At 46.6% G+C, this 24454-nt stretch overlaps 1 protein-coding gene and 1 non-coding gene across 12 annotated transcripts in view; both read right to left on the bottom strand.

Moving 5' to 3' along the window:
• Positions 1–24454, bottom strand: part of SLC8A1 (solute carrier family 8 member A1) — a 437445-nt gene that overhangs the window by 381871 nt on the left and 31120 nt on the right. The window contains exon 1 of one of the 11 annotated variants that reach the window (XM_029081576.2): positions 23997–24162. The exons of the other annotated variants lie outside the window; for them this stretch is intronic. The gene's annotated coding sequence lies outside the window, so the exon portion shown is untranslated. Of the gene's footprint in view, positions 1–23996; positions 24163–24454 lie in introns of those variants that run through there. 11 annotated transcript variants of the gene reach the window in all.
• LOC114816435 lies at positions 24242–24380 on the bottom strand. The gene has a single exon (XR_003764211.1). It is a non-coding gene; the product is annotated as a small nucleolar RNA SNORA7 (small nucleolar RNA).

Genomic DNA, 24454 nt, shown 5'->3' with positions numbered 1-24454 from the left:
CCCGAGGTCTGACTCTCAGCTCTGCCACTGGCTGGTTGCGTGACCTTGGGCAAGTCACTTAACATCTTTGGACCTCAGTTTCTTTCCCTGCAAAATGTAGGTAAGACAGAATCTATCCAGCTCCTAGCTTACAGAGCTTACTAAATATCTTAATTATGATCATTATTATTAGAGGTTCCCTTAACATCTTAGCACAAAACAAGTAGAAATGGAATGAATCTATTACACTCGAGGATTTACCAAATTATAACCCCAAGAGGCTGAGGCCAGGATTCATTGAGTGAATTGAAGATGCTGTCAATAGCAAAAAACCAAGTATTATATTGGCTCTGTTCTCCAAACCCAAATGGGTATGATTTCACTCACCCATTTATTTTGTTCCAAAAAGAATAGGCCATCTTGAATAAATGTTTATCATCTGTGAATTGTCTTTATGATCTTTCCTTTTCCATCACACAAGTCTCATTTAATTAACATCATTTACAAGGAGAACGTGATCAATTCTTATAAAATCTGTGCCACTACTTGTTTGTATTAGAGCAGAATACAGCTCAATTGATGACTAAACTCTCATGACATTTTCCACAGCTTCAACTCCCTACCAATCTTCTTCTTGCCATGCTCAGAATAATAAATTGTAAATCATAGACCCAGCATTCCACGTCCCTTTATTTGCCTAAATGCATTTTTCTAATTTAGTTTTGTTGAGGAAACACACACTTTGGCTAAAATGAGAATTGATCTCAAGCATCTGCCCAGAAATGCCTCATTATATATCGAGAACCAATAAAATTCACAGAAAATCTGTAATGATTATTACAAATGGTAGCCTATTAGTCATTCAGGAGTTGAAATCAGTACTTTGAAAGGAGCTGCAATAAAGAAATCAAACAACTCTGACAAGCTAAAGCTAGGTTTTGGAATTCTTATCAAGATGCTTAGGCAGGACTCCAGTAGATATACGCCTTGTCCATGCCCGTTCATTAATAATTCATTCAATATTCAATGGCATTTATTGAGCTCTTAGTATGTGCAGAGCACTGTACTAAGCACTGGGAATGTACAAATCGGCAACAGATAGAGACAATCCCTGCCCATTGATGAGCTTACAGTCTAATCGGGGGAGACAGACAAAAACAATAGCAATAAATAGAATCAAGGGGATGTACATCTCATTAACAAAATAAATATATACAAATGAGCAGACTAGCACAGTGTTGAGGGGAGGGGAAGGGAAAGGGGGAGGAGCAGAGGGAAAGAGGGGGAAAAAGAGGCTTAGCTGAGGGGAGGTGAAGGGGGGGTAGGGAGGCAGCAGAGGGAGCAGAGGGAAAAGGGGAAGCTCAGTGTGGGAAGGCCTCTTGGAGGAGGTGAGCTCTCAGTAGGGCTTAGAAGAGGGGAAGAGAATTATAATAACAATACTAATGATAACAACTATAATCATGATAAAAAAGGCTAATTGGTCTTTTAGAAGGATGATAATTGACCTTGACTCAGAGGGTCAGAAGACAGAGGATAGAACTTATGGGAGAGAAAAGAATATCTGAGATCAGTAAGCAGCTTTGACCCCTCTCAGGGTCGCAACTAGAGAGTTTCCAATACTCTACCAGTCTCAACTATGGGAGGGAGAGTCAAGCAGCAGTGTGGCTGAGTGGAAAGAGCCCGGGCCGGGCTTGGGAGTCAAACGTTGTGGGTTCGAATCCCGGCTCTGCCACTTGTCAGCTGAGTGACCGTGGGCAAGTCACTTCCCTTCTCTGTCCCTCAGTTACCTTATCCGTAAAGTGGGAATTAAGACTGTGAGCCCCACGTGGAACAACCTGATAACCTTGTATCTAACCCAGTGTTTAGAACAGTGTTCGGCACATAGTAAGTGCTTAACAAATACCATCATTGTTATTACTGTGCCCATTCCGTTCCTAGCTTGAGTAGTGGCATGTGAGTGGAAGGCAATCTGCTAGAAGTCAAAACTCACCCATGCTGGGCAACAGTGGCATGGGAGACAGTCAAGGGCAGAGACTGAAGTTTACTGTGCAGAAGGAGGTAATGGTAAACCACTTCCGTATTTTTACCATTCAATTATTCATTCATTCAATAGTATTTATTGAGCGCTTACTATGTGCAGAGCACTAAGCGCTTGGAATGTACAATTCGGCCACAGATAGAGAAATCCCTGCCCAATGACGGGCTCACAGTCTAATTGGGGGAGACAGCAAAGCAAAACAGAACAAAACAAATACAAGACAACATCATCAAGATAAATAGAATCAAGGAGATATACACCCTATTAACAAAATAAATAAGGTAATAAATAATATATACAAATGAGCACAGTGTTGAGAGGAGGGGAGGGGGGAAGAGCAGAGGGTGGGGGGAGGGAAAAGGAAGGGAAGCAGAGGGGAAAGTGGGGAGGGGTTAGTTTAACCAGAAAACTAGATTAGTTTTCTAATACCAAGATGATTAGCTAATATTATCTAATACCAAGATTACCAATACCAACTAATGCCAAGATTAGTTTTACCAAGAAAACTCTATGGATTCACTCCCAGAATGATTACATACGGAGGTGGGGCGTTCTCGGAGAGATACGTCCGTAGAGTCGCTATGGGTCAGAGGCGACTCGACAGCATAAGACAGGACAACAGCTTTGACTCTTCCAAGTGGTGAAACTGGTGATTGAAAGGAAGTGCCGTAAGAACCCAGTTCTGAGGCAGAATCATAATGTTGGGTAGCAGGTAAGGGAATTGGAGGAGAGTGGTTGGCTAGAGGACAAACTGGTGTGTTCCTCGGTCTCAAACCTCGGTACGGGAGAGCAGCCACAGAGAAGGGAAATACCCACTGACTTCAGAGAGCCATTCTATAAGGCAAAGGAATTTTGTTCTACTGTATCCCATGATATTGGAAATCCCTGTTGGATTTCAGATGTAATTCTGCCATGGCTAGAGATGCTCTCTCATTCCTCCTTTGATAGAAAAGTAAAATATTGCCCACAGTAAAATCCCTGCTCCATTCTGATTTAGAGCACCATTGTCCCCAACTCCTCCCCAAACCTGAATTTTCATTTTCTTCAAAATATGGGGAGTGGAACTAGCAATTTACGAGAGATGATACTCCTTAGACTTCTGAACCTCCTCAGATACAGACATCCTCGGTTCTCTCTCCAGGAACTAATCCATATGCACTATCCAGCCCTCTAATCCATGTGCACTATCCAGCCCTCTCACCCAAAAACATGAGCACAGGGTGGTACTGTGGAGGAAAGGGTTAACTATGGGATTAACGCTCACACACACACATACACAATGTGTGAGAATGAAAAACTGTCTCAACAGCAAGACCGGATTCAACTTCCAATTCCTATCTTTGTCATTTCACGGCCTAGTGGCTAGAGCACGGGTGTGGGAGTCAAAAGGCATGGATTCTAATCCTGGCTCTGCCACTTGTCTGCTGTGTGACCCTGGGCAAGTCACTACAGTTCTCTGTGCCTCAGTTACCTCATCTGTAAAATGGGGATTAAGACTGGGAACCCAATGTAGGACAGGGACTGGGTCCAACCCGATTTTCTTGTGTTCACCCCAGCGCTTAGTACAGTTCTTGGCACATAGTAAGCTCTTAACAAATACCATAGTGATTGTTATTATTATCTGAACACTGCCTGTGATTTTTAACATGAGTCTCCAACCTACTTGTTATCCTGGAAGTCGCGAGAAGAAGCATGGCCTAGTAGGAAGAGCGTGGGCCTGGGAATCTGAGGAACTGGGTTCGAATCCTGAGTCTACCATATGGCTGCTATAGGACCTCGGACAAGTCATTTTTAACTTCTCCGTGCCTCAATTACCTCATTTGTAAAATGGGGATTCAGACTATGAGCCTGATATGGGTCATGGATTTCGTCCAACATCATTAGCTTTCATCTACCCCAGCACTTAGTACAGGTGCTTGAAACATACCATGTGCTTAGCAAATGCCAGTTAAAAAAAAAAAGTCCTCATAGAGGTGGAATACCTTGGGATTTTTTTTTTAACTTCTGATTCTTACCTTCCCGCAACTTTAGGAGCAGGCTTTTTTTCCAATATTCTGGTCCTGTTTGCCTGTCAGGTTAATAGTGACTGATTATTGCTAGTTTCACTGCACTTTATATGCAGATGAGCTGTAAACACTCTTCTGCCATTTCTTGCTGCGGGGGGAAAAGGAGGAAGTTTCACAATTTGTGAGCTTCAGAGAGATCAGGAGATCTCTTTGGAGGTAACACCTCTAGGAACTGAGATTGTGCAAGGTATCTAATTGTGAGTTTAATCTCCAGTCTCTTGGACTTTGAAATGATTCTGATATGGATTCAAGATTTGTCTAGTGTCTTGTGACTCCAGGCTATTGTGGAGGGAAACAAAATCAACTGCAGGGCGTCCTCCAGTCCATTATGCAAGAGTTAGGCCAACCGCCTTTAGTTTCAGTTCTCCAAGCAAATGCTTATCTTTTCCGGAAGCCCTGGGGGTTTCTAATCCCATCTTATTAATAAATAAGGAGATGAGCCTGCAATCCTAATGCATTTGCATTCTCTTGGTTTTTCCTTGCATTTACGATTTGGGAGCAGACTGTATCAATGAATGGATATTTGTAAGCACTGGGGAGTCAAGGAAAACATTTTGAAGGTTACTGGGGAATCTTGGTTTCTCCAGCAACTATTGGGGCTTAGACATTTTGTCAGAGGAGCAGTACTGGTAACACCAAAAAAACGCAAAGATCCTGCAATATTCATTCATTCATTCATTCAATCCTATTTATTGAGCGCTTACTGTGTGCACAGCACTTTACTAAGTGCTTGGAAAGCACAATTTGGCAACAGTTAAGAGACAATCCCTACCCAAGTGGCTCACAGTCTAGAAGGGGGGAAAGAAATAATGATATTTGTTAAGTGATTACTATGTGTCAAACACTAGTCTAAGCGCTGGGGAGGATACAAGGTAATCAGGTCATTCCACATGGGGCTCACACTCTTAATCCCCATTTTACAGATGAGATAACTGAGGCCCAGAGAAGTTGGGGAAGCAGCGTGGCTCAGTGGAAAGAGCCTGGGCTTCGGAGTCAGGGGTCGTGGGTTCGACTCCCGGCTCTGCCACTTGTCAGCTGTGTGAGTGTGGGCAAGTCACTTCACTTCTCTGTGCCTCAGTTACCTCATCTGTAAAATGGGGATTAACTGCGAACCTCACGTGGGACAACCTGATTACCCTGTATCTCCCCCAGCGCTTAGAACAGTGCTCTGCACACAGTAAGCGCTTAACAAATTCCAACGTTATTAAGTTAAGTGAGTTGCCCGAGGTCTCATAGTAGTAGACAAGTGGCAGAGCTGGGATTAGAACCCATGACCTTCTGATTCCCAGGCCCTTGCTCTATCCACTATGCCATGCTGCTTTTCATAATACCATCAGTAACTCCACATTGGAGAAGCAGGATAGCATCTGAACTGGGGGTCAAGTCATAATCAGCATGGCATAGTGGATAGAGCACGGGTCTGGGAGTCAGAAGGTCATGGGTTCTAATCCCGGCTCCGCCACTTGTCTGCTGTGTGACCTTGGGCAAGTCATTTCACTTCCCTGGGCCTCAGTTACCTCATCCGTAAAATGGGGACTGAGACTGTGAGCCCTAGGTGGGACAGGGATTGTCCCCAACCCGATTTGCTTGTATCCTCTCCAACGCTTAGTACAGTGCCTGGTACATAATAAGCGCTTCACAAGTACCATAATTAGTATTGTTACTATAATCAGAAATAAAACAAATGAGGAAGAAAAAGATAAAAGCCACCTTCCCCAACCTAGCTGCCACATCTTCTCTCTCCGCCCTTGCCCCCAGAAATCAGGGGAAAAAGCCCGAAAGACCAAGGTCGCTAACCGGGTCAGGCTTCCGATTGTCCCTGGGGCAGACTGGAGATCACAAAGTGACCCTTGGGTTCTGTCATCAATTCTGATTCAGTCAATGGTGCCTCGAACTCAGCCCTCCCTGGCAGAGCTTAGTTTTTAGTGGATTCTGGATGGGGAAGAATCTCGGAAAGACCCCGTGATTTTGGAAGGTGAGTTTACCTCGCTACTGTTCTAAGCACCCAGAAAACTGTAAACCCGTCGATGGGCAGGGATTGTCTCTCTCTGTGCCGAATTGTACATTCCAAGCGCTCAGTACAGTGCTCTGCACATAGTAAGCGCTCAATAAACACTATTGAATGAATGAAAACAAGGCAACTGTCCATTTTCCCGTTTATCCTCCACTGGGCTGAGAGGAGGATGGAGCTAGCCCCTCTAACCTTCAGTGAGGCTAAATACCCTCTTCAAGGATGGGTTGAAATGCTTGCTTTTGTTTGACTCTACATCGTTTTTATCTGCCACCTGACCCACCTACCTCTTAGCTCATTCTGCTCTTCAAGATGAACGCTTCACTCAATCGAAGGTATGTACCGAACACTCAGTATGTGCAGAAAACTGCACTAATCAGTTGGGAAAGTAAATAGACACATTCCCTGCCCATAATGAATTTAGTCTAGAGGATGCTTCCGTGAGCACCTCTTCGCCACAGTGGTGAAGATAGGTAAGGTGCGTTGAAATGTTGCTTACTCTGTTGCAAGTAGCTCTTTGAGCTTGGCATCATCCTGTTGTCGTAATCAGATAACCCCGAGCATCTTAAGGGCTCTCTGGTGTTGACTGAGTTACCCAAATGTTGATGACATTTGAAGAGGAAAATATTGTTTCTGGTTCTAAAAGCTGGAGGGCGTCTCTTTCACTACAGGTTTGACATTTAGACACCTGGATGTCGATTTTTGCGACACTTACTTTATCACCAATGGAAGATTGGGATGTATCAGGTTATGATCCGCCCAGAAATTGCCATCGCCTGTAATGGCGGAGGTATGCGCATCCTCACGTACTCTCTGTAGGATGATAGTATAGTCGGAGTATGATTTAATGGGAAGATCCTGGGGATCAGGAGAGCCATGTTCCAGGCCTGGCTTTGCCACCTGCTTGTTGGGTGACCTTGGGACAGTCACTAACCTTTCTGTGCCTCAGTTTCCTCATCTGCAAAATGGACAGAAAGTCCTCGTTTTCCCTCTCTTTAAGACTGTGAGCCTCCTGCGGGACAGCATCCGATACAATCATCTTGTATTTCTGCCAGCACTCAGCATAATTCTTGGCGCATATTGAGGGCTTTATAGTTACTATCACTGTTACTATGATTATGGTATATTCAATATCTTCTAGACTATAAGCTCATCGTGGGCAGGAAATACGTTTATTGTATTCTTCCAAGTGCTTAGAACAGTGCTCTGCACACAGTAAGCGCTCTATACAAACGATCGAAGGAACGAAAGCCTTACTGACGGAACTACCGTTGATCTGGAAGCCTGGATAGTAGGTCACTCTCAGTAGGAAATCTCGGAAGAGGAAGGATAGGCAGAGAGCTACTGAAGGTAGCTGTAAAACTACCTACGCACACACAAACACGCATATACGAATAATACAGTGCTCTGCGCCCAGTAAGCACTCAAAAAATACGATTGATTGGTAAAGTATACTAATGGTGAGGGTCTATCCATATGTGTGAGTGGCTGAAAAGACATAGGTTCGAGCAGTATCTCCTCTGCATGGTTTCCAAGTAAGGACCGATCCTCGTGACACCGATGGGTTTTCCCACAATGGACCGCTCTTCATTTTCAGGTCTGTCTCCATACAGCCACGTTGTCATAAAGTCTTTGCCTTAGGAGAGGGATTCCCTTCTAGACTGTAAGCAAGGAATGTGTTTATCAACTGTACTGTATTGTCCTCATCAAAGAGCTTAGTACGGTGCTGTGCACACAGAACGCATTCAATAATACTATCGACTGATGGATGGATTGATTTCTTCCCACCAGATTAGGTTTACACTACAGCGGTCTTGCAAAAGTCCACTTCTATTGCTTGAATTTGGACGTCACGATATCTGTCTGGTTTCTAGATTCGCATGTCCCCCGATTCGGTTACCTACATTCCAGCTGCTTGGCTATCCCATTCTCCTTACATGTTCTTCCCAGCAAAGCCACTTTCCTAATTAATAATAATGGTATTTGTTAAGTGCTTACTATGTTCCGAGCACTATTAATGACAATAATAATAGTAACTGTGGTATTGGGAGCTTACTAGGTGCCAAGCACTGTACAAAGTGCTGGGGTGGATGCAAGCACATTAGGTTGGACACAGTCCCCGTCCCACTTGGGGCTCACAGTCTTAATCCACATTTGAGAGATGAGGAGACCGAGGCACAGAGAAGTGAATTCATTCACCCAAGGCCACACAGCAGACAAGTGGCAGAGTTGGGATCAGAGCTACTTCTGACTTCCAGGCCCATGCTCCATCCACTACACCATGCTGCTTTTCACTAAGCCCTGGGGAAGCAGCGTGGCTCAGTGGAAAGAGCCTGGGCTTCGGAGTCAGAGGTCATGGGTTCGACTCCCGGCTCTGCCACTTGTCAGCTGTGTGACTGTGGGCGAGTCACTTCACTTCTCTGGGCCTCAGTTCCCTCATCTGGGAAATGGGGATTAACTGTGAGCCTCACGTGGGACAACCTGATTACCCTGTATCTCCCCCAGCACTGAAAACAGTGCTCTGCACATAGTAAGCGCTTAACAAATACCAACATTAATTAATTACAATATAAGCAGAATGGACACAGTCCCTGTCCTCCAGGGGCTCACAATCCAAGAGGAAAGGAGAACAGGTACTTTACCCACCTTTTACAGATGAGGAAAGCGAGTCACAGAGAAGTTAAGTGACTTGGCCAGGGTCACGCAGCAGGCATGTGGTGGGGCTGGGATTGAAACCCAGATCATCTGACTCCCAGGCCCGTGCTCTATCCGTTAGGCCACACTGCTTCTCAAGCATTGCTTTAATGCTGAAGAGTTGACAGCAGACAAGCGGCAGAGCTTCCAAGCTCTGTCGACTAGGCCACGCTGCTTCTCAGTGCTGGATTTTATGGTGCAATGTTAACTCTGTACCTCGTAAGTGCCATTCTCCTCCCTGGACAACTGCTTTATTTTTCTTTTTAATAATAATAATTATAATAATAATAACGTTGGTATTTGTTAAGCACTTACTATGTGCCGAGCACTGTTCTAAGTGCTGGGGTAGATACAGGGTAATCAGGTTGTCCCACTCGAGGCTCACAGTTAATCCCCGTTTCCCACATGAGGGAACTGAGGCCCAGAGAAGTGAAGTGACTTGCCCACATCACCCAGCTGACAAGTGGCAGAGCCGGAAGTCGAACCCATGACCTCCGACTCCCAAGCCCGGGCTCTTTCCGCTGAGCCACGCTGCTTCACGGTTATTCTGTGCAGAGCACTGGCATTAAGTGCTTGGGAGAGTACAGTAAAATAAAGGTGGTAGAACTGTTGCCTTCCCACAGTAAGCTTATAGGCTAGAGGGTGAGGAAGACCTAAAAATAAATTACGGATATCAATCGATCCATCGATTGGTATTTGCTGAGCACTTACTATTTGCAGAGCGTTGTACTAAGAGCTTGAGTGAGTAGAATATAACAGAATTAGAAGACGCGCTTCCCGGGTAGGGACATAAATGCTGAAAGCACAGGTCCTGCAGCCAAAGATAAGAGAAGCAGCACGGGGTAGTGGACAGAGCACGGGCTTGGGAGTCAGAAGGTCGTGGGTTCTAATCCTGGCTCTGCCGTGTGACCCTGGGCAAGTCACTTCCCTTCTTTGTGCCTCAGTTCCCGCATCTGTAAAATGGGGATTAAGACTGTGAGCCCAACACTCAGTAGAGTGCCCGGCATATAGTAAGCACTTAACAGATACTATTAAAAAGAAAAATGAAGCAGTTGTCCAGGCGGGAGAATGGCACTTACGAGGTACAGAGTTAACATTGCACCATTAAATCCACCACTGAGAAGCAGCGTGGCCTAGTCGACAGAGCTTGGAAGCTCTGCCGCTTGTCTGCTGTGTGACCTTGGGCAAGTCACTTCACTTCTCTGTGCCTCAGTTCCCACATCTGTAAGATGGGGATTAAGACAGTGAGCCCAACACTCAGTAGAGTGCCTGGCATATAGTAGGCACTTAACAAATACTACTAAAAAGCAGCGTGGCTCAGGGGAAACAGCCCGGGCTTTGGAGTCAGAGGTCATGGGTTCGAATCCCGGCTCGGCCACTTGTCAGCTGCGTGACTTCGGGCAAGTCACTTAACTTCTCGATGCCTCAGTTCCCTCATCTGTAAAATGGGGATTAAGACTGGGAGCCCCACGTGGGACGACCTGATTCCCCTGTGTCTACCCCAGCGCTTAGAACAGTGCTCGGCACATAGTAAGCGCTTAACGAATACCAACATTATTATTATTATAATTATTATTATTAAAAAGAAAAATAAAGCAGTTGTCCAGGGAGGAGAATGGCACTTGCCAGCCACAGAGTTAACACTGCACCATTAAATCCAGCATTGAGAAGCAGCGTGGCCCAGTGGATAGAGCTTGGAAGCTCTGCCACGTGTCTGCTGTGTGACCTTGGGCAAGTCACTTCCCTTCCTCTGTGCCTCAGTTCCCACATCTGTTAAATGGGGATTAAGACCGTGAGCCCCATCCGAGACAAGGACGGTACCTTGGTACCTTACCCTATCATTCAGTACAGTGCCCGGCGCATAGTAAGCACTTAACAAATTCCATGAAAAAGAAAAATAAAGCAGTCATCCAGTCAGGAGAATGACACTTGCCAGGTACAGAGTTAACACTGAACCATTAAGTACAACATTGAGAAGCAGCGTGGCCTAATGGTTAGATCGCGGGCTGGAGAGTCAGAAGGATTGTGAGACCCACCCCCGTGAACAAGGACTGGGTTCAACCTGATTAGCTTGTATCTACCACAGCGCTTAGTCCAGTGCCTGGCACATAGTAAGTGCCACTAAACTGTTAGCTCGCTGTGGGCCGGGTGGATAGAGCAGGGGCCCGGCAGTCAGAAGGTCATGGGTCCTAATCCCGGCCCGGCCACTTTTCTGCTGCGTGACCTTGGGCAGTTGGCTTCACTGCTCTGGGCCTCAGTTATCTCATCTGTAAAATGGGGATTGAGACTGTGAGCCCCACGTGGAACAGGGACTGTGTCCAACTCAATTTAGTTGTATCCACCCCAGCGCTTAGTTCAGTGCTTGTCATTTAGTATGTGCTTAACAAATACCATCATTATTATACTGTACTCTCCCAGGCTTTTAGTACAGCGCTCTGTACTCAGTAAGCACTCGGTGAATATTATAATAATAATATGGGATTTGCTAAGCGCTTACTATGTGCAAAGCACTGTTCTAAGCGCTGGGGGGATACAAGGTGATCAGGTCGTCCCGCTTGGGGCTCACAGTTTTTAATCCCCATTTTACAGATGAGGTCACTGAGGCACAGAGAAGTGAAGTGACTTGCCCAAAGTCACACCGCTGGCAAACGGCAGAACCGGGATTCGAACCCATGACCTCTGACTCCCAAGCCCGGGCTCTTTCCACTGAGCCAGGCTGCTTCTGAAATGGATGCCATTACCATTAAAAAACAAACAACAACAACAACAAAACCCTCTGTCAGGTGGATCCTTCTGGAAGCCTTAGGAGAGCTATGCTTGCACATGACATGGGAAGCAGCGTGGCACAGTGGAAAAGAGCCTGGGCTTCGAAGTCAGAGGTCATGAGTTCGACTCCCGGCTCTGCCGCTTGTCAGCTGTGTGACCGTGGGCAAGTCACTTCACTTCGCTGTGCCTCAGCGACCTCATCTGGAAAATGGGGATTAACTGTGAACCTCTCGTGGGACGGCCTGATGACCCTGTATCTCCCCCAGCGCTTAGAACAGTGCTCCGCACATAGTAAGCGCTTAACAAATACCAACGTTGTTATTATTATGACTCCAAACCTCTGGCCAATTAAGAGAGCATTCGCTCTAGGCTGAGACTTGGAGCCTCTTCCTTGTTCTTCTCTGGGCCAGGATTAACCCCGGGCTAAGTGCAGAAATAAACTGTGGGAGAGAGGAAGGGGTCCACTTCCTCTTCCCGCTCTTTGCCTCTCCCTCCCCCTCCGTGGTGGGACTTCGAGCAGCTTCCTGCACAGCTGAAGAAAGAAGCCGCACCCCGTATGAGCCTTCGGTCCCTCGGCCCCTGCTACGAGCCGCTGGCTTTCACAGCCTTGATCCCGTCCTGCCTCCCCGTGCTCTCCGAGGGCCTTTGCGGAGGGGTATCATTAATTCATTCAGTCGTATTTACCGAGCAAGAAACAGGTTGGTGTAGTCCATGGAGCCCCGTTCTGGTAGTCTGAAGGTCATGGGTTCTGATCCCGACCCCTCCACCTGTCTGCTGTGTGACGTTGGACAAGTTAGTTAACTTCTCTGTGTCTCAGTTCCCTCATCTCTAAAACATGGGGGATTAAGAGCGTGAGCCCAAAGTGGGACACAGTCCATCCCGATTAACTTGTTTCTAGAACAGTGTTGGCACATAATACCATAATTATCATTATCATTACTATGTCCAGAGCGTTGTACTCGGAGTTTGGGAAACTACAGTAAAACACTATTGTTATTATTATTTTTATGATATTTGTTAAGCTCTTACTACGTGCCAGACACTGTTCTGATCGCTGGGGTTGATACAAGCAAAATAGGTTGGATACAGTCCTTTTTGGGGCTCACGGTCTCCATCCCCATTTTACAGATGGGGGAACTGAGGCCCAGAGAAGTGAAGCCAATTGCCCAAGGTCACACAGCAGACAGGTGGTGGAGCTGAAATTAGAACCCATGACCTTCTGGCTCCTTGGCTGGTGCTCTATCCACTATGCCATGCTGCTTCTTCAATAAACAGACACATTTCCTGCCCACGTGAGCTTACATCTAGAGGGGGGAGACAGGCATCCCCTTCCCTGCTCACCGCCTCAGGACTGCCCTGTTGATCCAGTAGATGACTCCCGACAGGAAGGCCTGAGAAGCAGCGTGGCTCAGTGGCAAGAGCCTGGGCTTGGGAGTCAGAGGTCATGGGTTTGAATCCAGGTTCTGCCACCTGTCAGCTGTGTGACTGTGGGCAAGTCACTTCACTGAGCCTCAGTTCCCTCATCTATAAAATGGGGATTAAGACTGTGATCCCCACGTGGGACAATCTGATGACCCTGTACCTACCCCAGCACTTGGAAGTGCTCTGCACATAGTAAGTGCTTAATAAATACCAACATTATTATTATTATTATTATTAAGTCCATCCTGTTTCAGAGACTGCCAGGAGCGTAGCCCAAGGCTTTTATATTTCTGTATTCCTCCCTGAATGACCGTGGCCCCCATAGCACTATACGAGGTGAAGTTTCAATAATAAGCCACCTGGAGGATGTTTATTCTCCATTTTTTTAATAGTATTTATTAAGCACCTACTATGTGTCCAACACTAAGCACTTTGGTAGGAACAAGTCAGGTTGGACACCATACCTGCCCCACATGGGGCTCACAGTCTAAATTGAAGGGAGTTGGATTTAATCCCCATTTGCAATCCAGGAAACTGAGGTAAAGAGAGGTGAAGAGACTTGACCAAGGCCATCCAGCAAGCACTTGGCAGAGATGGGATTAGAATTCAGGTCCTTTGACTCCCAAGCCCGGGCTCTTTCCACTAGGCTACACTGCTTCTCCTTCATAATACATTTCTATTCTGTTCTTTCACCTTACAAGGTCACACATGGAGAGTTTCCAATACTCTGCCAGTGTCAATTAGGGGAGGGAGAGTCAAGCAGAGGCATAGCCATTCCATTCCGAGCTTGGCCAGTGGCTAGCCAATGGAAGGCAATCCGCTACGAGTCAAAACTCACCTGTGTTGGGCAGTAGCCACATGGGAGAGAGTAGAGGGCGGAGGCTCAGGTTTATTGAACGGAAGGAGGCAATGGTAAATCGCTTCCGTATTATACCAAGAAAACTCCATGGATCCACTATGAGGACGACTGCAGATGGAGGTGGGGCCTTCCGGGAGAGATGTGTCCACGGCGTCGCTATGGGTCTGACGTGCTCGACCGCATAAGACAACAACATTCCGTTCTTCGATGTTCAACCCTTCACCACCCAGGATGAGGTGTAATAATGTTAATGATGTTGGTATTTGTTAAGTTCTTACTATGGGCAGAGCACTGTTCTAAGCGCTGGAGTAGATACAAGGTCATCAGGTTGTCCCACGTGAGGCTCACAGTCTTCATCCCCATTTTGCAGATGAGGTAACTGAAGCACAGAGAAGTTAAGGTGTAGTCAACAACCCATTCCTCTGTTGCAGTCAGTGGCTATGAAAAGAGAAGCAGTGTGACCTACTGAAAAGAGCAGCCCTAGGAATCAAAGGACCTGAGTTGTAATCCCAGCTCTGCCACTTGTCTGCTCTGTGACCTTGGGCAAATCACTTTATTTCTCTGTGCCTCAGTTGCTTCATCTATACAGTGGAAAGTAAGACTGTGAGCCCCATGTGGGACAGGGACTATGTCCAACCTGATTATCTTGTATCTACCTCAGTGCTTAGTACAGTGCCTGACACACAGTAAATGCGTAACAAATACCATAAAAAAAAGATGCGTCATAGCCAGCAGATTTCCCTGTTGCCCTAAGGTATTCTCCATTCAGATCCATAGTTAACACAGCCTTTAGTTACCTCTTTTGAATTACTTTTACTAAAAGTATCCAGTAGGGCTTTGTGGGTGAATCCCACAATCTCACCAAGGGGAGGAAATAGATGGAAGATGGAGGAATTTCCTGGGAAAGTCTGAGACCCCGGGGCTTGCACATCTCTGTGGATGAGAGCATTCAGGTTCCCAGTCCTCCATCTTGGATCAGGTCCTTGAGCAGGACGCAATCAGCTCCCAGCAGATTTTTTGGCTGCCCAACCTGGGAACCCATGTGAACAAACTGGGACCAGTGTGAAGTAGACCTAGAGTTCTGGGTTCTAATCCCAGCTCTGCCACTTTCAGGCTGTATGATCTTGGGCAAATTCCTCAACTTCTCTGTGCCTTGGTTTCTTCATCTTTAAAATGCTTATTAAGTTTCTGTTCTCCCTTTTACTCATTTCGTGAGCCCCATATGGGACAGGGACTGTGTAAAACCTGATTATCTTGTATCTACCCCAGTGCTAAGTACACTGCTTAGCACATAGAAAACGCTTAGCAAATACTACAGTTATTATCAGTCAGTCAATCATAGTTATGGAGCACTTATTGTGTACAGAGCGCTATATTAAGCACCTGGGAGATTACCACATAATAATATAACAGACATATTCCCTGCCCATACATGAGCTTTCAGTCTCTTAATATGAATTGGCACTGTGGGGCCTTTAGGGAATTGTTTTTACTCCTCCCATGCCCCAGATTTGCCGTTGATGCCCAAGAAGGTGGCACAAATAAGGGGAGGGCTGAGGGCTTTCCTAAAGAGTTGGCAGTCGATTTTCTCCTCTTACACTTTCACAGTACTTAGTACAGTGTTCAGCACTTAGCGAGCACTAAATAAACAAGATTACTCTGATTATTATTTGGCTGCTGCTTTTTTTTTTTTCCATCTTGTTCTCATCCTTTCTAGGGCTAAAAATGAAACAATTGTGGGAAAATTTAAATGCAATAAAGTCCACTGATGAAAGGCCCAAATCAACTGCCCCGAAGACACGTCTCATACAAGAGGCTCCAAGTTGCTGACTCCGTAATCCAACTCGATTCCGCTGTCACGTCGAAGCTTTTCTTGCCATTGGTTCTAACAATCCACCTTTGGACTTCGGGGATACTCCCTTGCTGACTTCCCTGCCTCTTGTCTCTCCCCACTCCGGTCTGTACTTCACTCTGCTGCCTGGATCATTTTTCTACAAAAACTTTCAGTCCATGTTACCCCACTCAAGAAACCCCAGTGGTTGCCCTCCACCTCCATATCAAACAGAAAATCTTTACCATGAGCTTTAAAGCAATCACCTTGCCCCCTCCTTCCTCACTTCACTATTCTCCTACTCAACCCAGCCCTCACTCCTTGCTCCTCTAATGCAAACCTTCACACTGTACCTCGATCTCATCGGTCTCGCCGCCAACCTCTTGCCCATGTCCTGCCTCTGGCCTGGAACACCCTCCTTCTTCATTTTCGACCGACATTTACTCTCCCCATCTTCATTTTCGACCGACATTTACTCTCCCCCTCTTCATTTTCGACCGACATTCACTCTCCCTTGTTCAAAGCCTTATTGAAAGCACGTTTCCTCCAAGAGTCCTTCCCCACGTAAGGCCTCCTTTCCTCTTCTCCCGCTCCCTTCTGCATCACCCTCACTTGTTCCCTTCATTCCTCTCCACTCCCAGGCTCACAGCACTTATTTACATATCTGCAATATATTTATTTATATTAATGTCTGACTCCCCCTCTAGACTGTAAGCTCACTGTGGGCAGGGAATATGTCTTTATCTCTCCCAAGCTCTTAATACAGTGCTGTGGACACAGTAAGTTCTCAATGAATATGATTGAATGACTGCATAAATGAATGAATATTGTACTCGCCTAAACACTTAGTCCAGTGCTCTGCACAGGTTAAGTGTGAACACGTAGTGTGAACACTAAATACGATTTACTGACATTCAGAATCTACCTCCCCCGCCTCCCTCCTTCCCCTGCCATTCAAGCCAGCATCTGTCAGTGTTTCAAAGGCTATGATTTAGCTTTACTGGCTATAAAACTCAGGTGGTTAGCACTTTTCTCACTAGGAAACTTTCCTATAAATACACAATGTGCAAAGTATCTATTACAGAGAAACCATCATACCGAGGGGATGAGGAATAGAATTTTCATAAGGATGGGATTTTCCTGGGCTCTGTTGAGAAGGTTTGATGGACCTCCTGGGGAATATGTTGAATCTCTTTTTGCCACTCAGAGAATTTTATTCTGGTCGGACTGATGGTCACATCATTCATTCCGTTCTTTTAGCTTCTGTGTTTCAACTTTCTTACAACAGTGTGCCCCAAAATGTATTAAATAGAGCAGCCCTTTGTTTTCCAAGATGATGAGGTCCTATCCATCTGCGATAGTGTGGCTGAAAAGACCAATGTGTAGCCAACATTCCCTTCTGGATTATTTATAGAAAGCTAGATACTAGATGAGCTCACGCATCTGTCCCATTCGGGGCCTGTCTCTGTTCTCGAGCCCGCCTCTCGTTCTCCCAGTCTTCCTGAAAACTTTCCCATTTACTGTCCATCAGGTGGGTCTGTCTGAGGGAGGAATCTCCAAGAAGCTTGCTTCAGTGGCACGGCGGGGTCCACCTTGGGGAAGCAGCATGGCACAGTGGATAGAGCACGGGCCTTGGAATCAGAAGGTCATGGGCTCTACTCCCGCCCCCGCCTCTTGTCTTCTGTGTAGTCACTTTATTTCTCTGTGCCTCATTTACCTCATCTGTAAAATGGCAATTGAGACTGTGAGTGCTAGATGGGACAGGGATTGTGTCCAACCCACTTTGTATCCACCCCAGTGCTTAGTACAATGCCTGGCATATAGTAAGCACTTAAAAAATACCATTATTGTTATTATTGTTTTATGTCAGGCTTCCATGTCGAGTGGCCCTTTCAGGGTACCATACCATGACTCCTGGAGTATCCTAATAATGATAATAATGACAATCATGATACTTGCTAAGCTCGTACTATGTGCCAAGTACCATTCTAAGCCCTGGGGTAGATACAAGTTCATCAGGTTGGACATAATCCCTGTCCCACTTAGGGCTTACAATGAGGGAGTAGGATTTTATTTTCATTCGCACATAGAGGTAAAGTGACTTGCCCAAGGTCACACAGCAGACATGTGACACAACTGGGATTCGAACCCTGGTCTTCTGACTCCCAGGATGTCCTGCTTTTCCCCAGGAATAATTACGAGTATGATATCTATGAAGTGCTCACTATGTGCTAAGTGCTGGGAGTAAACAAAGATAATCATAGGCCTGGCCTAGCTGTGAGCCTGGTGAGCCTATTGCATTCCAGGACTGGGTTGTTGGCAATCCCGTCTTGTCATTTTCCTCGAAAGCTATCTGTTAAGCACCTACATACTATGTGTCATGCACCCTTCTAAGTACTGGGGTAGATAGGAATCAATCATTTGCAGTTGAAAGTGGTTTCTGGGTAGCTTTGTTGGGTCTTGCTCAGAAATCCTGGCCCCGCCACTTGTCAGCTATCGGACTGTGAGCAAGTCACCGAACTGCTCTGTCCCTCAGTTACCTCATCTGTAAAATGGGGATGAAGACTGTGAGCTTCATGTGGGACAAGCTGATTACCCTGTATCTACCCCCGTGCTTAGAACAGTGCTCTGCACATAGTAAGCGCTTAACAAACACTAACATTATTAAATCTCTGCTCCCTTCGGGAGAACCAGACGTGGCCTCAGGTTAAATCTATTTCTCTGTGCTAAGCGTTGGGGTAGATACAAGGTAATCAGGTCCTACATGAGCTCACTAAGTAGGAAGGAGAACGGGCCTAGAATCCCTGCTTTACAGATGAGGGAACTGAGGCTCAGAGAATTTCGGTGAGCTACCCAAGGACACACAGTAGGTAAGTGGGAGAGCTGGATTGGCATCCGGGTCCTGTGATTCCCAAGTTTGTGCTTTTTCTACTAGGCCATGCTGCTTCTCAGGAGAAAGTCAATTCCGTGATTGGGATTGGGATGGCAGACAACTTCCTGAACTGACGTGGAATCTTCCTCCAAGGAGCTTAAGGCAGCTCATACCTCAGTGATCTTCATCACCTTATCAGTTTCTTTTTTAAGGTATTTGTCAAGCACTTATCAATGTGTCAAACACTATTCTATGTGCTGGGGTAGATAGAGACAAGTGAATTAGTTTGGACCCAGTCCCTGTCCCCATGGGGCTCAGAGTCTAGGTAGGAGGGAGAAAAGGGAGAACTGAAGCTCAGAGAAGTTAGGTGACTTGCCCAAGGTCACACAGCAAGCATTTGGCAGGGCCTACTCTTTCCACTAGGCCGTGAGAAGTAGCATGGTGTAGTGGATAGAGCACGGGCCTGGCAGTCGGAAGGGCATGGGTCCTAATCCCAGCTCTGTTGCTTGTCTGCTGTGTGACCTTGGGCAAGCCACTTCACTTCTCTGGGCCTCAGTTTCCTCATCGGGAAAATGGGGATAAAGACTGTGACCCCATGTGGGACAGGACTGCGTCCAACACGATTTGCTTGTATCCGCCCCAGCACTTAGTACAGTGCCTGGCACATAGTGAGCGCTTAACAAATACTACAGTTATTATTATTATGCTGCTTCTCTTAGTTCCCCAACTAAACCTCTGATGAGGATCTTTTTTTATGGTATTTACTAAGTGCTTACTATGTACCAGGCACTATTCAAAGTGCTGGGTTAGATACAAGTTTGTCGGATTGGCCAGAGTCCCTGAGCCACGTGAGGTTCACAGTCTCAATCCCCATTTTACAGATGAGGTTACTGAGGCATAGAGAAATGAAGTGTCTTTCCTAAATCAAACAGATAAGTGGCAGAGCCAGGATTAAAACCCAGGTCTCTGAAGCATCAGCCTCGCCCCAGTCTGGACTGGGGAAGCCAAATCACAGACTGGCTCAGAGCCCCTGCTAAACCTAGGCCCCACCCCGGTGCCCCAACCTTCAAGACTTGGGGTTCCTCCGTGGCCTCTAGCCCAGACGGACTCCATCCGGCCACCGTCCCCTGTCCCTCACAAGTGTCGACCAGGAAAGGAGCTTTGGCTGCAGCCTAAAAGGAGTATTTATCTGGTTTTTGTGGTCAGAAATGAAAGGAAATGAAAGGAAAGAAACAAGGTTTTGAAATCATCTGACTTTAGAGGAAAGTCCCAGGCACTTCGAAAAGCTGCTGCATCATTGGGTTTTTGTGCTCCTGGAACGCTTTCACGTGGCTGCCTCTTTAAGGATTTCCCCAGTAAATCTGACTCCAAGAAGATTTCAACCTGACCCTGTAGAAGATGCAGTGGAAGATGGCTGAGGCCTGATGATAAGGTTTCCACAGCAACTTGGCTTTGTGCAGGAAGACCCCTGGGGAAAGTGCAGCCTGCCAGAGTTAAAACGGCACCTAATAAAGCTGACTTTTGGGAGAATAATAAGAATTGTGGCAATTTGTTAAGTGTTTACTACGCGCCAGGCACTATCCAAAGCACTGGGGTGGATACAAGCAAATCGGTTTGGACGCGGTGCCTGTCCCGCGTGGGGCTCACAGTCTCAATTCCCATTTTACAGATGAGGGAATTGAGGCCTGGAGAAGTGAAGTGACTTGCCCAAGGTCACACAGCAGACAGATAGCAGAGCCGGGATTCGTACCCAGGACCTTCTGACTCCCAGGCCCGTGCTCTATCCACTTAGCCAACAGCCAGTCCTCTGGGGCCAGGGCTCAGCAGCAGCTGGAAAGGAATGGTTGTAGGGGAGTTGGGGGGAGGAAGAAACAATAATGCAGAACATCAGGAGGCCCCGGGCCTGGGACTGAAGAGAAAAAGGAGGCCCACAGTAAGGAAAGGACAGCTCAAGGGAGAAGCAGCATGGCTTAGTGGCTTAATCTCCATTTTCCAGATGAGGGAACTGAGGCCCAGAGAAGTGAAGTGACTTGCCAAGGTCACACAGCAGACAAGTGGCGGAGTCGGGATTAGGACCCATGACCTTCTCACTCCTAGGGAAAAGGAACAATGGGAGATGACAGAGATCAGAAGACCATCTGCAAACCTCCAGCTCCATCCCACCTCATGCACTCGCCAACTTGGATGCACACTGGATCTCATCATCACAAGCCATAAAAGCACTCAGCAAATACGAATGATTAATTGATAGTTGTTGCTCCATTTCCTACCTTCGTGCAGCCACTGTTAGCTCCTTTTCCTCTGCTTTCAAACAGGCTCACTCCTCCCTCGCTCCTATATTTTGTCTGGATTCCACTGCATCCTCCAGCTATCCTCCCACCTTCTCGCTCCCATTCCTGCTCAACCGCCTCAGAAGCAGCATGGCTTGGTGGCAAGAGCAAGCCCGTCGAAGGGCAGGGACTGTCTCTATCTGTTGCCGACTTGTTCATCCCAAGCGCTTAGTACAGTGCTCTGCACATAGCAAGCGCTCAATAAATACTATTGGATGAATGAATGAATGAAGAGCATGGGCTTAGGAGTCAGAGGACGTGAGTTCCAGTCCTGGCCCCTCCACTTGTCTGCTGTGTGACTTTGGTCAAGATACTACACTTCTCTGTGCCTCAGTTACCTCCTCTGTAAAGTGAGGATTAAGACTGTGAGCCCCACGTGGGACAATCTGATTACCTTGTACCTACCCCAGGGCTTAGAACAGTACTTGGCACATAATAAGCGCTTAACAAGTACTATCATCATCATATTGGGGTTATACACCTGCTGCCTCCACTGACTCTTCTCCAACTCCTCCCCTCCCCACTCCAACCCAAATGACATGTCCAACCCGAATGACTTGGGACAGTGCTTAGAACGGTACTTATCACATAGTAAGTGCTTAATGTACCATAATTATTATTATAATTATGTTACCCATCTTACAGACACTGTTGCCTAAACAGTGACTCATCTAAATATCTCCTTTTCCCCTTCTCTCCTATCGGTAAATTATTTTAGAGTCTGTCTCTCTTGGTAGGATGCAATCACACTTCGATTATTATTATCGTTATCATGACTATTATCAATATTAGAGTTATGTAAGAGCTTGGGGGGGGGGTCACGTCTTCTAATGCTGTTATAGCCTTCCAAGAGCTTAGTACAATGCTCCGCAAGCAATAGATACCCAATAAATCCAACAGTTTGACTGAGAAAGAGAAAGAAAAAGAGGAGAGAGGACAGTGGGAGGAGAGAGGTGGGACTTTCTGTGAAGCTGGAAAGGAAGGAACCTAGGCTGTCTGCAGAAGCAAGGGTGATTTCCTCTGAAACGGAAGGTGTGTGGATGAACTTGGAGCCGACCTCTATCGCAGGGAGAACACTGGTGGGCCTCTGCAGCCGGAGGTGGGAGTGGGGTAAAGGGAGGGGGGGGGTTGTCTTCCAGCTGGTGGCGGAGAGCTGCCAAACTTCAGGCTGTGGGAGGGGATGGGATGGAGCCGGAGACCTCCGCTTGAAATAGAAAACGAATCCCCCCTCAGTGGATACGACCGGCCGGGGGGAGGTGGTCACCAGAATTCTTTCGATTAAAAACGTGGCACAGTGGAAAGAGCCTGGGCTTCGGAGTCAGAGGTCACGGGTTCGACTCCCGGCTCTGCCACTCGTCAGCTGTGTGACTGTGGGCAAGTCACTTCACTTCTCTGTGCCTCAGTTACCTCATCTGGAAAATGGGGATTAACTGTGAGCCTCACGGGGGACAACCTGATTACCCTGTATCTACCCCAGCGCTTAGAACAGTGCTCTGCACATAGTAAGCGCTTAACAAATACCAACATTATTATTAAAAAAAAAAATTAAGGTTATATTTCCCCGTGCTGTTGATACTGGCTTCTACCCCTTCTGGCCCTGCCTCTCTGTCCCCATTTGAGACTCTGAACCCCAAGTAGCCAAGGGGGGCTGCAGGCAAGGAGAAGCCGTCACCCCATTTCCCAACCCCTCCTGAAGCTGAGGTAGTGGAGTTGAGGATAGGAAAGACACTGATTTTGATTTTTCAGAAACATTCTTCCCATCTCTCAGTCTCTGTGACCCAGTTCTTATTAATCAGTCAATCAATCAATCAATCAGTGTGATTTGTTGAACAACTCCTGCGTGCAGAGAGTATAAGCGGTTGAGAGAATACGATACAACACAGTTGGTAGACACATTTCCTACCCAAGAAGAGCTTATAGTCTGATCTCCCTATTATCTGGGAATGGGGGGATTTTAATAGAGTTTTGTTCAATCAATCGATGCTATTTATTGAGCGTCTACCTGATGCAGAGCACTGTACTAAGTGCTCGAGCCAGTACACTATAGTAGACTTGGTAGAATCCTTCCCTGCCCATGACCAGGTTTCAATCTGATCTCACAATTACCTGGGAACGAGGGGATTTTAATAGCTTTTCTGCTGAGATGCGGCGGTCCTGGATCCAAACTCCTCCCTCAGCAGGGACAATGGAGCTGGGAACAGAGAAGGATACACCTTCTCTGCTTCTCTAATAACATTTTTATAAAAGCTCGTTGTGGGCAGGGAATATGTCTGTTTATTGTTGTATTGTGCTCTCCCAAGCACTTAATACAGTGCTCTGCACACAGTAAACGCTCAATAAATATGATTATTTGAATGAAGGAAGGAAGGAAGGAATAATGTTTCACATCCCGTCGGCGGGATGGCCCCGGCTCCAAACCCCTACCAGATATCAATTTAGACTTTGCAGACACATTCTGTTCTTTTCTAATAAAACTTTAATTAAATTAAAATTAAAGTTACAGAGCCTGTCCGCAGAGACCAGTCAAAGAAAGAGGCTTATGTTAGGGGTAACCATTGAGAAAGGGCGGATTATAATATCACAATAAATTAACCCCTGCAAATAAGTGAAGGAAGATCAAATAGAGGGTGCATTGATGGCTGTAATCCAATTAATCAATCAATGGTATTTATGTGAATATATAAGTATGCACGAATGTATATATGTATGTATTTACGTATTCATTTATTTCTGAATGCATGTAGGCATTTAGCTATTTAATATAATTGTTGTTAAGTGCTTACTATGTGCCGAGCACTATTCTAAGCACTTTTATAAGCTCTGGGGTAAATACAAGCTAATCAGGTTGGCCACGGTCCCTGTCCCACATGGGGCTCACAGTCTTAATCCCCATTTTACAGATGAGGTAACTGAGATGCAGAGAAGTGAAGTGACTTGCCCGAGCTCACGCAGCAGACAGGGGCCAGAGTCGGGATTAAAACCCCGGTCCTCTGACTAAGCGTTCTAATCCCGGGTCCGTCACTCACTTACCGTGTCCAGTCAGTTATAGGTTAGGCAGTACGCACCCCCGTCGTGTACCCTGTGTCAATCCCGGCGGGCAAGGCTAGAGGTAGAAGCGGGAAACTTACCTACAAGGAGGAAGTATTGTATCGTCTTAATGCTGTCGAGTCGTTTCCAACTCAGAGCGACCCCGTGGACCCGTCTCTCCCAGAACGACCCACTCTCCGTCTACAGTCGACTGGTAGTGTACCCATAGAGTTTTCTTGGTAAAAATACAGTAGTGGTTTACCATTGCCTTCTTCCACGCAGGAAACTTGAGTCTTCACCCTCGACTCTCTCTCATGCTACTGCTGCCCAGCACGGGTGAGTTTTGACTCGTAGCAGATCGCCTTCCACTCGCTAGCCACTGGCCAAGCTAGGAATGGAATGGGTAGGCCTTTGCTTGACTCTCCCTCCCAGTAGCTGAGGCTGGTAGAATACTGGCAAGTCTCCAGGTGCGACTCCGAGAGGGATACTAGGAGGAAGGGGCAGACCAGAAGGATCCCTTAGAAAAAAGGCACCCGAGAGCTGATGCAGCTCCAGGGGC

This window comes from Ornithorhynchus anatinus, chromosome 1 (assembly GCF_004115215.2).
Source record: "Ornithorhynchus anatinus isolate Pmale09 chromosome 1, mOrnAna1.pri.v4, whole genome shotgun sequence".
NCBI lineage: Eukaryota > Metazoa > Chordata > Mammalia > Monotremata > Ornithorhynchidae > Ornithorhynchus > Ornithorhynchus anatinus.
The sequence above is the reverse complement of the archived record's forward strand: the minus strand, read 5'-3'. Positions and strand labels throughout refer to the sequence as shown.